Genomic DNA, 13,309 nt, shown 5'->3' on the forward strand with positions numbered 1-13,309 from the left:
AATAGAAAAGAAACAGCAAAAGAAAAGAAAACAGTAAAAGAAAAAAAGAAAACAAAAAGAAAACCTTTGGTACCGGTTGGTACCACCAACCTAAGACGAAAGGTCTTTCGTACCGGTTGGTGGTACCAACCGGTACCAAAGGGGTTCCCCTCTGTTTCACTTAGCCGCGCGGGCAAAAGTTCCCCAAATCGCCCGCATTTCTTCAGACGGACACGCGCGCGCCGTCCGTCGCCGTCGCGCACCACGCCATCGCCGCCATCCTTCGTGACCGCCAAGCCGCACCACGCCGTCGCCTGCACTCCGTCGCTGTCACCGGCGCCCAGGTACGTCTCCCGCCTCCTCCCTCCCCTCCTCCGACATCGCCTCCCTCCCCTCCTCCGGCAGTGCCTCCCGCCGCTGCGGCTGCCGCCGCCTTCGCCGCAGCAACCGCCGCCTCGCCTCCCTGGGCTTCAACCGCCGCCTACGCCACGCAGCAACGGAGGACGCGCGCGTCTGCGGGCATGGCGCGTGCCGGCGCCCTCTCAACCGCGGCCGCGCACCACGTATTCGACGAAATGCGGTCGTGGTGGAGGACCGCTGCGCATCAGCAGTGGCGGCAAGCAACGCCCGCCCAGGCTCGTCGTCCGCGTCCCGGCGACCTCCGGCTACAGCGCCTCCCCTGCGCCCAGGTAGAAGCAGGCAGCAACCGCGCCGTCGTCGTCCTTGAGGAGCCCCTCGAGGAGGCCGGGCGAGGCCGGTGTGCGGCCCGGCGGGCCGGGGAGGAGGCCGGGCGAGGCCGGTGTGCGGCCCGGCGGGCCGGGGAGGAGGCCGGGCGAGGCCGTTGTGCGGCCCGGTCGGGCCGGGGAGGAGGAGATCGCGTCGACCGTCACGGCGTAGAACGGGGCCATCCGGGCGTCGAGCAGCAGCGGCGTCCGCGATGGGGCTGCAGCCGGCGCCGCCGACGGTGCCGCGCCACCGTGTGTGTTCGAGTCTTCGTCGGCGGGGCCGAAGGTGAGGTAGCTGGTGGCGTTGCGCGGGGCGAGGTGGTCGACGAGGCAGTAGGAGAAGCGGCCCCCGAAGCGCGCGGCCGCGCGGGAAGCGAAGGAGATGTTGCTGTTGCCGAGGCTGAGCACGCCGTCGGAGGCCTGGAAGCTCTGGCCGTCGTACGAGGTGGTGCAGCCCAGCACCACCTCCTGCAGCTTCGCCTTCTTGTCAGCGCCATTGCCGCCGGACAGCGCCACCGTGGCCGCGTCTGTGCCCACCACGCCGCGGGCCGATGAGTCGTCCTTGTACCTGCCACGATCAAGTTGAACGGTTCGTTAGGACTGACTTAGTTCGGTGGGTGAGTAATTGCAAGTGGCACATGCAGAGATTGACGCTCAAAATAAATTGTAACTGACGATGAGGTGATTGGTTCCAGCTGCGACACGCTGTAGTGTTGGACAGAATTGCCTAGTGTTTTAAAGCGCTAATGGTACCCTGAACTTGGAAGTGACAGTTGCACGACTTGGGGACCGAAACTGTGTGCTTTGTGGAATGCGGCAGTAGGACCAGAACCCGCTTGCAAGTTACTCATCTTTCCATATCATACGATAGGTAACAGAATCATTTAACAGATAAGCCACATCTTATTCATGAACTGTAAAGACAGAGAGGACCCAAGAGGTGGACCTAAGTACAGTTGAGTACTAGAGAGTTTTGCAGCCAGTTGGTCGAGCCTGTTTTCAGCAAAAAAAACAGTTATGTCGATCAGCCTCATGAAACTACCACTTCCTCCAATTCATTATACTTGTTGCAAAATTGCATGTATCTATAAACATTTTAGTCCATTGCGTGTCTATTCAGCGATAGGTATTATGGTTCGCACGGTATGGAAGTCCATAGCAGTACGCCTCCCTTAAAACTTTGTTAACACGATTAGTACAGTTGTAAGGTGCTAAAGCGAGGGATGACAGATGGATATAATAGGAAAAGTCTGGGTTAGATAGGATGAACATGCATGGCAAGATTCAGATACAGCACGAGCTCTAGCTTTGCTTGCATGAAGGTACTAGCACTTGTCGGATACCAGTAGTCAACTTGAAGGTACTGCCACTAGTAGTAACATAAGAATTTGAGGGAACAATTAGGCTAATGTCAGCCGAAACAAGTGAACAAAGACAGAGAAGCGCCGTCAGTCGGGGACTTGTGAATTTCTAAGCACAGGGTATAGCTGTATTTGCAGGAGCACATGGCGCCACCCTACTCAGTACCCAATGAAAACATTAGTCCATAGGGGTTGTCATTAATTACCAAAACCACACATAGGGACAATGTACCCTTACAGGAGGGGGAACGCCGAGTAGTGTTAGGGTCGAGAAGAGCGAGAGGAGGAGGGGGAACGCCGAGTCCGTGACCGTGGCGCCGCGACATCGAGTCAATTGTTATCCATCTAGCAATCTGTTATATGATCATGACATGATGAATGAAATACAATTGCTTTCTTAATTTTGCAGTGACATTGAGGTATGAAGGACGGCACCTTCGTCCGAGATGAGGAGGGGGAAGAAGCGGTGCAGAGATTGATCTATGAGAGTGCCCGTGGTCCGGAACCCGACGATGGAGATGACAACGAGTTCCAAGACTTTCTGAATGATTTTGGCGAGGGACTTGAGTCTGAACAAGTTAGTAAAGACAATGAAGTGTCCATCACAAACTCCGGCGAGGTGTATATCTATGTATCAATTAGTCTGTGTTCATCCCTAGATGCATTCATTTATTTGTATTGCACTTATTAACGAATAATTTTTTCTTTTAGCCTTCCGGATCACCGAGCAAGTCTCGTTAGAACAAAACGAGGCCCGACGCGGGTGCTAAAGGGCGAGGGCAGGTTAGCCCTCACGGCATTCAAGGATAATGGTGAACCAGTTCATCCCAAGGAGTTTTGCCGCAAATTTACAAGTCAATCCGGAGTTATTGTTAGGGACCATGTACCGATCAAGCATTCAAGAGTGGCATAAGCCGAAGAACCCGGAGAGTGGTGCTAGTTATGTCAACGACACGATGAAAAATTTTCTTTGGGACACGCTATCGACAAAGTTCAGCCTACCGGAAGACATGACGGAAGGCCGAAGAATAAAGTCAAGGAATGGACATTGAAGAAGATGGCCATACAATTCCGTAGCTTCAAGAAAAATTTATGGGACAAATATAAGAATGAAGATCCAAGTATTCGATGATAATCTAGTGAAGATAAAAGATCACCGGGCCGCATTTAAGGAGTATAAGAAATCATCTACTTTTGTGTCCCGATCGAAGAAAAATACCGAAAATGCTTCAAAGAAGAAACTTCCGCATCATTTGGGGTCGGTGGCTACAAGAGTGCCATTCCGAAGTGGACAACGTTTGAGGATAAACCGATGGATCGTGGAATCACTCCACGGACATGGGACCGGCCCGAACGGTCCAAGTTCGGTTGTTCGCTCATGGGGCAGGGTTGGACCCAAAGACAGGGCTGATCGTTGCGAAGGGAAAATGGAAGGAAAAAATTGAGGCAATTGTACCGAAGCTTGTAGATGCAATTGAAAAGGTCGAAAGGGAGAGTACATTCCCGATCGAGAGAATGACGAGCCGACACTCGCTCCGGGGAACCCCGAACATGTTGGACGGGTACGAGCTCGCCCAGGTCTCACCATGAAGGAAGCGTGGCCGGACAGCGCTGACACTTATAGAAGCCGTTCGCGAAAGAAGAAGAAGGACGCTGACATTGTAACGGAATTGTTAACTAGGGTGGAGGCTCTTGAGAGAAATCAGAGGGCACCCGATCGTACGCTGTTTCTACAGGATCCACAAGCCGATGCTGCCCCATCTCGGCGAAGAAGCGTTGTCGGTTCCTCGCATCTTGACGGATGTGGAGGAAGCTACCCCGTGGATTATGTCACGGAGAAGACAGATTGCGAGCTACATATGTTATTCAGGACCGCGTCCGTTAAGGTGGCGGTCGGCTATGTGTACCCAAGTGAAGATGGAGCAATGCACCATCATATGCCCATTCCACCCGGCCGTGTTCGTGTCGGGGTGGATGAAGTTGTTCCGGGTTTTGAAACAAGTGGAGCTTGATATTCCTAGAGGTGAAGATGAGAGGACACCGGCCGATGTCAAGCACGGTTTCGCCCTATGGCCGAAGAAGTACGTCGTCCTTTTGCAAAGGCCACCGACTCCTACACATGAGCAAGCAAATGCCATCGACTCCTCCCGGTGGCAGTCCCGGTGAGCAGCCAAGTCCACACCTACCCGAGAGGGACCCCGGCGTGAGTCCACCATCTCGAGATCCTCCGCGACGTAAGACAGGCGTCCGTTAAGCGGAACGGTACGCCGCCTAGGAAGAAAGCTAGAAAGAAGAAACAACTGCCGCCTACTGAGAAGTTACCTTGGGAAAAAACTCCAGAGGAAAACGCGGAGGCCGTTCAGGCCGAGTTGAAGAAATGGTTTGCACCGAAAGTGCTAGAGATACCTTTCGAGAAGACACTAGATCCGGTGAAAGTTGTGCGTACCGTTGACAATCTATATGACCCTGTACCATCGCCGCCATCTGACTATGCGCGTTCTATTGAAAGGTCGTATGACAAGATGATCGAGGCGACAAAACCTGTTCAATCGGGTATCAGGGAGATAAAAGGTATACACCAAGTCTACCTGCTCGGACAACAACCCGTTCAATCGGTCGCCCCTCTCAAGGTGTTTGACGGGAAGACCGTTCAAAGTTCTCGACAAGACACAACTGATTACGCCTTCGCAGAACGAGCATATCAATTTGTTCAAGGGAAAGATTTGGTCGAGAATCTCAGGAAGGTACCAACATGTATGCGAAACTTGCATTCGTGGTACCTTAATGCCTCAAAGGAAGGGATCGAGACTATCATGGTGCGAGTTAGGGAAGAGCACTACTTCCGTGAGTACTGTGTGAACGTTGACTTCGGCGAACTCTTTCGCTTATACAATCTCCGGGCCCTCGACAAATCAATCATCAGCTGCTATTGTCTCGTAAGTGATTTATTTATTTAATTTGAGAAGTCTTTAGCTCAGCTCGTTCATTGTCTGCAGATTATAATCTTTTGTGCGCTATATTATGCAGATCGAAGATGCTCGAATGCAAAAGGGACGAAATCACAGACATTGGGTTCATTGACCCGCACACAATGCATGTTAAAACCATAGAAGATCCCCTCTATAACAAGGATACACCGGAGAATTTGCTAAGGTTTTTTAAGCGACAACGTGACAAAAAACTAATAATTTGGCCTTACAACTTCAAGTGAGTCTTACTGTCTTATAACACATTATATTTTTGCTCACCGTATGTCAAAATTTTAACTAATGACTTATATATATGACACTACATATTGAAACGTGCGTAGGTTTCACTTTATTCTTCTCGTCATCAATATGGAAATTGGAGAAGTTGAAGTCTTTGACTCACTAAGCAAAAAATCGGAACTATACGTGTCAGTTATTTAATGCTCAGAAGGTAATTTTAATTCTTATCGGTTTGTTTCGGTAATTTCCTGCTATGAACTAATTGATGACTCTTTTATGCATTTTCTTTTGTCGAGCAGCGTATGGCAAACTTTCATCAAGGAAGATAAGTCCCGTGAATGGACACCGAAGCTGCGATGACGTGCGAAAGTAAGTAGTACTACCTAGGTCCACACACCTTTAATTATCATACTTGACTATTGTTTGATTGAATTATATTCTTGTAAAGAAATGCCCGCAACAACCACAAGGGACCGATCTCTGTGGATTCTTCGTTTGCGAGTACATCCGCAGAATTGTCAGCGAGAGAACGAATAATGAAAGAAATAAAGAGGTACAAAAAGCAATTTTCACAAATTTGTATTCTTATCATAAGTTGTGCTGAGTTTCAGTAATAGTTGTTTCATGTATTCATTTGTATCTTATTCTTTTATAGTTGGCAAGAAAGCGGAACAAGCTCCCAATCGATGACCGCTTCATAGCAATAGGCGAGGAATTGGCGGGATTTTTCCTTCGGGACGTCATACCACCATTCGCAGAGTACCACTATGAATGAAGATGTACATGTTACATATATAGTTGACTCGAAGAGTACCACTATGCTACATGTAATAGACATATATAGAGTACGCCTCGGAGAGTACCACTATGCATGAAGATCGATCTTCATGCATAGTGCTACTTAATTTGCGATCTTATGCAATTACATGTGTGTTATATTATATGCACCAACTTGCTATGCATCATCTTGATCTTCATGTACTACCTAAACCCAAACGCGTTTCCGGTGCATCGACGCGATATGAAACAAACCAATATCCCTAAACCCCTCAAAAAACCCTAAAAATCCAATTCTGCCGCGGCAGAGATTTGGGCAAATTCCCTGCCGCGGGTGGGAACCTTTGGTACCGGTTCGTATTACCAACCGGTACCAAAGCTCCTTGGCCCTGAGCTCTCCTGGTGGCCCACGTGGAGACCCCTTTTATACCGGTTCGTAAGCAACCGGTACGAAAGGGGGGGGCCTTTAGTGCCGGATAATTTATACCGGTTGGTCAACCGGTACGAATGCCCCTCTGGAACCGGTATAGATGAGCGTTTTTCTACCAGTGACGTGCGATCAACAAGTTTTCGTGGTGGAACTAGACTCTTAGTAGAGGCCACGTGCGAAAATCTTTTATTATAGACAACTTTATCTACAGGGGGTGACGTTCATGTGGTGACCAATTCTTTAACAAAATTATGAAATAAATCTAAAACATAACTGAAACACGAATACTTTTATGAAGCAAACCGGAGTGACGTCAGCAGTGACATCATTAGTTTGAGCTTTTATCATAATGTTTTTCATATATCACTTTAGTTTCATAAAAAATTCACTTGTGTTTCAATTATTAGTTTTATATTATACAAATGTTAAAAGGCTCACCAATCTCAAAGCAGAAATTAGACGCTAGATATGACACCGGTAGATACCGTTGGCGGTAAAATCGTTGTGTTCACGCGACGTGCTTTCGCACACCAGCACAGGCTTTCTCTCCATGTGTATCTTAAACATAGACGTCGTCTTACCTCTCATGGATCCCGCATCGACGTATCTTAAACACACGTCGTAGGGGTAGCTCAGGTTTGTTTTTGACGTGTCACATGTGTTGCTGTGGACGTTCTAATCATTGCCACTCTGGCACATGGCAACGGGTATATTTATATGTTGCGAAGCACGAGCAAATATATTTTTAAAAAAATTTAATACACATTAAAATTTTCAACTATTGCAACGCACTTACATTTTTGCTAGTAGCGTACGTACATAGCTAATGGCATTGGCACTTTGTACAACCTCTTGTATTTGTATCTATGTATGCACTCCATCGAGCAAGTAGTTAGCTGGGCGTGAAGCGGTCGAGCAGCAGGTACACCGTCTCATCCGACATCCCGCCGCCGCCGCCGGTCTCCTTCCGCTCGATGCCGGGCTTCCCCGCTGATGCCCCCATCGTCTTGGCATGAACGGCCTCTCCAATCTGTCGCTGGTGCTCGGCGTGGCTCTCCGTCGGCGCCATGGCCGGCCGCTTCTTCCCACTTAGCACGGCTGAGAGCTCGCCGAACCAGACGGCGGCCACGTGGGATGCCGCCGTCGTCGTCGTGGAACACAAACACATAGCGATGCTGTTGCTTCCGACTTGATCTCAAACTATCTTCTCGGATGGAATGAACTGTGGAAGGATTGAACGAAAATGGATTGTCTAATTATTGATCTGGGCGACTGACAACACGGGCCTTTGCAATCGATCGAACAGCTTGGTTGGATGTTGCTGGCCATGGCGATGTGCCGTTTATATACATGGCACCAATGAGGCTGATAGTGATAGGAAGGTAGCCAACACGGAAGTAGGATTGGTGTTCTAGATGGAGGTGTCGGCCGACTCGATACCGTAGGCGTGCCGTCTGCCGTGCCCACGGTTTCGCTGTAGCTTCAGTCGTTGTTGGGATCTGGATGACCACGTAACGGGTCACTCCGATCGTGACGAAAACCGGCATACGACTGGTTTGTTGTCGGGGCACAAAGACAAAGATGGAGCGATCGTCTGAGACGGCACACCGTTTACCGATGAATGACAGTGACCAAACTAGTGTCAGTTTTATCTTTAGGCTCGGGTGTATGGTCGGCACACCGTTCATGTTCCATATACTCCGTCCTTTTAATTTTTGGATGTATATCTAAAACTAAACTGCGTTCGTAACTAACAAAAACGAGACGCTTATTCTTAAGGAGGATAATTTTAAGCCAACTAATAACTTTTTTAATAATAATAAATTGAGGCTTTTCAAAAAGGAATTACAATGCAAAACACAACATGAACTGTTACTCTTCCTATTAGACTAGTCACAATGGAGAGTATCATATAGTAGTATCATGCATATGATACTAGTGTGTGATACTATCTTCACAATGCATAGTATTATATAGTAGTATTATAGGTCAATTATATTTAGTGATTTGTAGAATCTCAATGCAAAATTGTGTACAAGATTAGTTTGACATTAATTTTTCTAGTTCTACGTGCTATGATACAGTATCTACCTATGATACTACTACCATCTCTTTCTTCATTTATTGATGTGACACATCAGCTTTTTGCATGCATGTGTTGCATGATACTAGCTATGATACTCTCATTGTGGGTAGTCTTAGTACGAGTTTAACAAACGCGCACGCATTTCAAAACAAATTTTAACCATTAATTTAGCTAATTAATATGAATTATATGTCTTACTACTCCTATCACTATCATGCGGGCGTAATCTGCTAAGACTAGTTACAATAGGAAGTATCATACACTAGTATCATTTTCACAAAAAAAATCATACTATCATGCACATGATACTAGTGTATGATACTATCCTCACAATGCATAGTATCATAAGATAGTATCATATTATCATCATATTTAATGTTTTGTAAAATTTTAGTGCAAATTTGTGTACATGATGTGTTTTTCATTAAGTTTTCTAGTTTTACGTGCTATGATACGGTATCATATTATGATACCACTCCCATCTCTCACCTCATTAGTTGGTGCATCACATCAGATTTTTTTCAACATTACATGCATAATACTACTTATGATATTCTTATTATAGCTAGTCTAAATCCATCAGGAGAAAATATAGTATTTTTTAACACGTTTTAGTGGCACCCCTATCACTATCTAGTCTAATCACATGAGAAATTACGTACCGTGTGTGACTGCAATACTTGTTCGCATGGATCTCTCGATCTGTCTCTGGTCTAGACGGATGAAGTTGTTGCTTGCATTCACATCCAGCATGCATGCTGGATAGTTCGTTAAACCAGGACCCGACTCGTTAGTCGATCGTGTTGTCAGTTCTTATCTTATCGATAACGCAATCATATGAATGAATGCTCTCTTGTCAGTTTTTAGGGTATCTCCAGCGGCTCGACGCAAATGGACGCCACCGGTTGTTTGTGTCCGTTATAACCGAAAATGCGTTTGGGTCTTCCTCCAGCGGGGCGACGGAAAGTGACCGGGCCGTCCGCGTCGACACAAACCTAGCCCAAATATGCGTCAGGTTTGCGTCTCCGCGGACGCTGCATGGTCGTGCCGAGTGTCCGTCGAAAAAGACGTAGGAACCGCGCGTCAGTGGCAGGCAGGCCGATATTATTTCCGCAAGTAGCCATTCCCCGCGCGAAAAATCAAAGTAGACCGGCGGGAGCAGTCCAGAAGCAATGGACGTCCTCGCCGCCGCAGCCATCACCATGGATGCTGAGCAAACCGTCGCACCCGCCGCCGCCCCACACTCCCTCGTAGCCACGACCATAGCCACAATGGAGGCTGTAGCTCCGGCGGAAGCAAAGCGGGCCGCCACCGGCGGCTGGGAGGCAAAGCCGAAGGCGAAAAAGAAAGTGCTCTCCAAGGAGGAAAAAGCGTCGAGGCCGCAAAGCGTCGCGACCGGCGCAAGAACCTAAAGGAGAAGACTGCTGCGGCCGCCAACCAGCAGGTGTGGCAGATGCAGATGAAAGCCGGCGTCGCGCAAGTAGCCCTCCATCCGATCTTAGCGGAGGGCTACATGCTCGTCAAGTGAGAGGGGATCGCCGACGTCGCTCCTCCGGCCTCGTCGGTGAGAACGGTAAGTTCCCAACTGCGTCCTGGAACTCCCGCTCCCTTCCAGGGCCACCCGGCGTCGCGGTTCGCCTCGGGCGTTGCGCCGGTGCAGTTCAATGGGGCGCCGGTTCCCGACCTCAACCGGACGCCTAGAAGCGGTGACTCATGCCCGGGCGCGACACACAAGACGCGCCAGCTGCCGGAGGAGAGGATGCCGGAGCCCCGCAACCTGTTCAATGAAATGACAGCGCCTGCCCCGATGATGGACGACCCGGTACGTGAGCTCTCTCAATGTGTGCGATTGCCGTGTATCATGCGTCTGACGTGCAGTCATCCGTAGGCCTATTGGAAGGACCGCCATGAGACATACATCCAGGCCATGATCTTCGGCGGCGGCTTCGTTGGCAACGACCGGGCCAGGATAGGCCCGCAGGATGAGTGGGCACCAACGCAAGATGCGGAGGACATCGCTAACGCACGGCTGTTCTCCACCCAGGCCGCTGAAACGCAGCCAAGACCCATGTGCGTCGACGACTTTGATGACGCGCCAAAAGAGCATGTCCTCACCACGGACAATGCTACCAAGAAGAAGGGAGAGAGCCACATGACAAAAGGATTCATAGACGACGAGGACAAGTGTTTGTGCGAAAAACTCGCTAATATCTTCAGCGGCATGTCCTTCGAGTCGTCTGCGGACTCCAATATAAGCAGCGATTCCGACAGTGTCGACAACTTCGACTTCATCGACAAGTCCATCAATATAGAAAAGGTCTTCGCCGGTCTACACGACGGTGTCACCAATCTCGACAAAATAGAAAAAATAAAGTATCATCAGATCTACGCGATCGGAGAACCAAGCCGACCTCAGGAAGAAACATCGGAGAACTTCGACGAGGCGGGAAATCCGCTCGTTGATCCCGCAGATCTCACGCGAGGCTTGGGAAAAAAATACATCGACACGACAACGCGAGAGATGGTGCAATTCCCGCAAGAAGTATGGGATCGAGTGGAAAGAGCTATCAACGGCACAGAGCCGATGACCGCGACAGCAACACCAGAGGAACTACAGGCATACCAATATAAGCTCGCACGCACTAGGCGAGAACTCGAGAAACAGAAGATCGAGTTAGACATGAGGCAAGAAGCAGCATCAGCGTCGAGCAGGCGAAGGGCAGAGTTAAGTCGACAATCAGGTACTTCGGGAAGCAGTCACAGAGGAGCTCGCAACAGGGCAAGGTCTCGACTAAACAACATACCTGAAGCTGAGAGAGAGAACCTAGTCCAAAACCTCGACATGTCTTTTATGTCGATAGATACAAGGGGGAACATTATCCCTAAGACGCCAGAAGCAGGATACATGGCAACGCAAGCTTTCATCCTTGCATCAAAACCACCTGCCGGAGATCCAAGAGAGGCATTATACAACATGGCCATGGCAGGAGTTGGAGCCATGGGAGCAGCGTTCGTAAATTCGCCTCCTGAAGGGTCAGCAAGGCAAAATAGTCCACGACCTACCGCTGCAGTGCCAGTTCTCGAAAGAACAAGCGAAGCAAGGGACGCAGAAATTCAAGCAAGGGTAGACAGGGTACGACAAAATAGAAGGGAACATCGACATTCTCCAGACATAGCCGAAGAAGATATGTGTGGGTTACCATGCTTTACGAGAAGGGCCCGAAAAACTCAGGTGCCTTCAGGGTTCAAGCTACCCGATAATTTCAAAAAATTCGACGGCTTGCAAGATCCCGAGGATTGGCTGGTTGATTATCTCGAGACAGTGAAGTTGATAGGCGGAACAAGAGCAAAAGTCATGCAAAGCATCCAGGTACACTTGAGCGGAGCCGCAAGGTCTTGGATAAAAAAGCTTCCTCTAGGTTCCATCGACAACTGGGATGATTTCGAGGACATATTCGTCAAGAACTTCAGATCCACCTGCAAAAAGCCTGCAACGCTAGAGGAGCTAAGGTCGTGTCGCCAGAAGTATGATGAATCTATGAGAAAATACATACAAAGGTGGAATATTATCAAAAACTCAGCAGAAAATATATCTGACGAGAGGGCAATAGATGCGTTCGTGGCAGGAATACGGCGAGGCGATTTCGTTGAGGACTTGGGTAGAACTAACCCAAAAACAGTATCAACATTAATGGAAATAGCAAACAGATGGGCAGATGGAGAGGATGCTGTTCATAATAAACGACATAGGTCACCAGATGAGGACCGCAATCGAAACTTTCAAAATAGACGACATTCTTTTCAGCAATTCTCGAGTTACGACGCTCCCGGCCAAATATCGGCTAGTTTTCGAGCAGGCAGTGGAGGAAGCAATAGAGATAACTATCAACGAAGCAACGAGCAGCAAGGCGACCATAGAGACGATTCCAGAAACACCAGGCAAAATAGTGGACCAAGGTTCCAGAGACCGTATGTGTCTCCCGAGGATATGATGAACGGCCCATGTCAGATGCACTTCTACGTCGACAACAACGGGAAGAGGCAGTCAGGACATTTGCAGAAGGACTGTCGAAATTTTCAGGCAATGATGAGATTCGCTGGGCAAGCCAATGCTCAGGCGACAAATCTTCAAGGGCCTAGGAGCGAGATCCATATACCACCTCCTCCCGCAATTACGGACGAAAATAGATACCAGCTGAGAATAGCGGCAGCTCCACATCCACCTAAGGCTCGGTGTCGATGATTCAGAAGGCTAAGCCATTCAATAGAGTTCAGAAAGAAACTTTGCGACAGGTGTTCATGGCAGAGAAGATGCCTCCACCAACGGTTGACTACTTAGATTGGTCAGGACAATACATCGGCTTCACAATTGCGGACCATCCGCAGCAAGTTCCTCGACCAGGGCAGTCAGCACTTATCTTACCAGCAGTAATCGCAGGCTTTAACGTGTCTCGAGTATTCATAGATGGAGGCAGCAACTTAAACCTTATGTACGCAGATACATTAAGGAAGATGAACATATCCTTGGCAAACCTACAACTTACGGATACACGTTTCCACGGCATCATGCCAGAGAAGCCAAGTTATTCGCTGGGGAAGATCGATCTCGACGTTCAGTTCGGTACCCGAGAAAACTACAGGATAGAAAAGCTGGAGTTCGAAGTTGTTGATTTCCCATCGCAGTACCACGCCTTGTTAGGACGACCAGCATATGCTAGATTTATGGCGGTACTGTAGGGATT

This window comes from Lolium rigidum, chromosome 5 (genome assembly GCF_022539505.1).
Source record: "Lolium rigidum isolate FL_2022 chromosome 5, APGP_CSIRO_Lrig_0.1, whole genome shotgun sequence".
Classification (NCBI taxonomy): Eukaryota; Viridiplantae; Streptophyta; class Magnoliopsida; order Poales; family Poaceae; genus Lolium; species Lolium rigidum.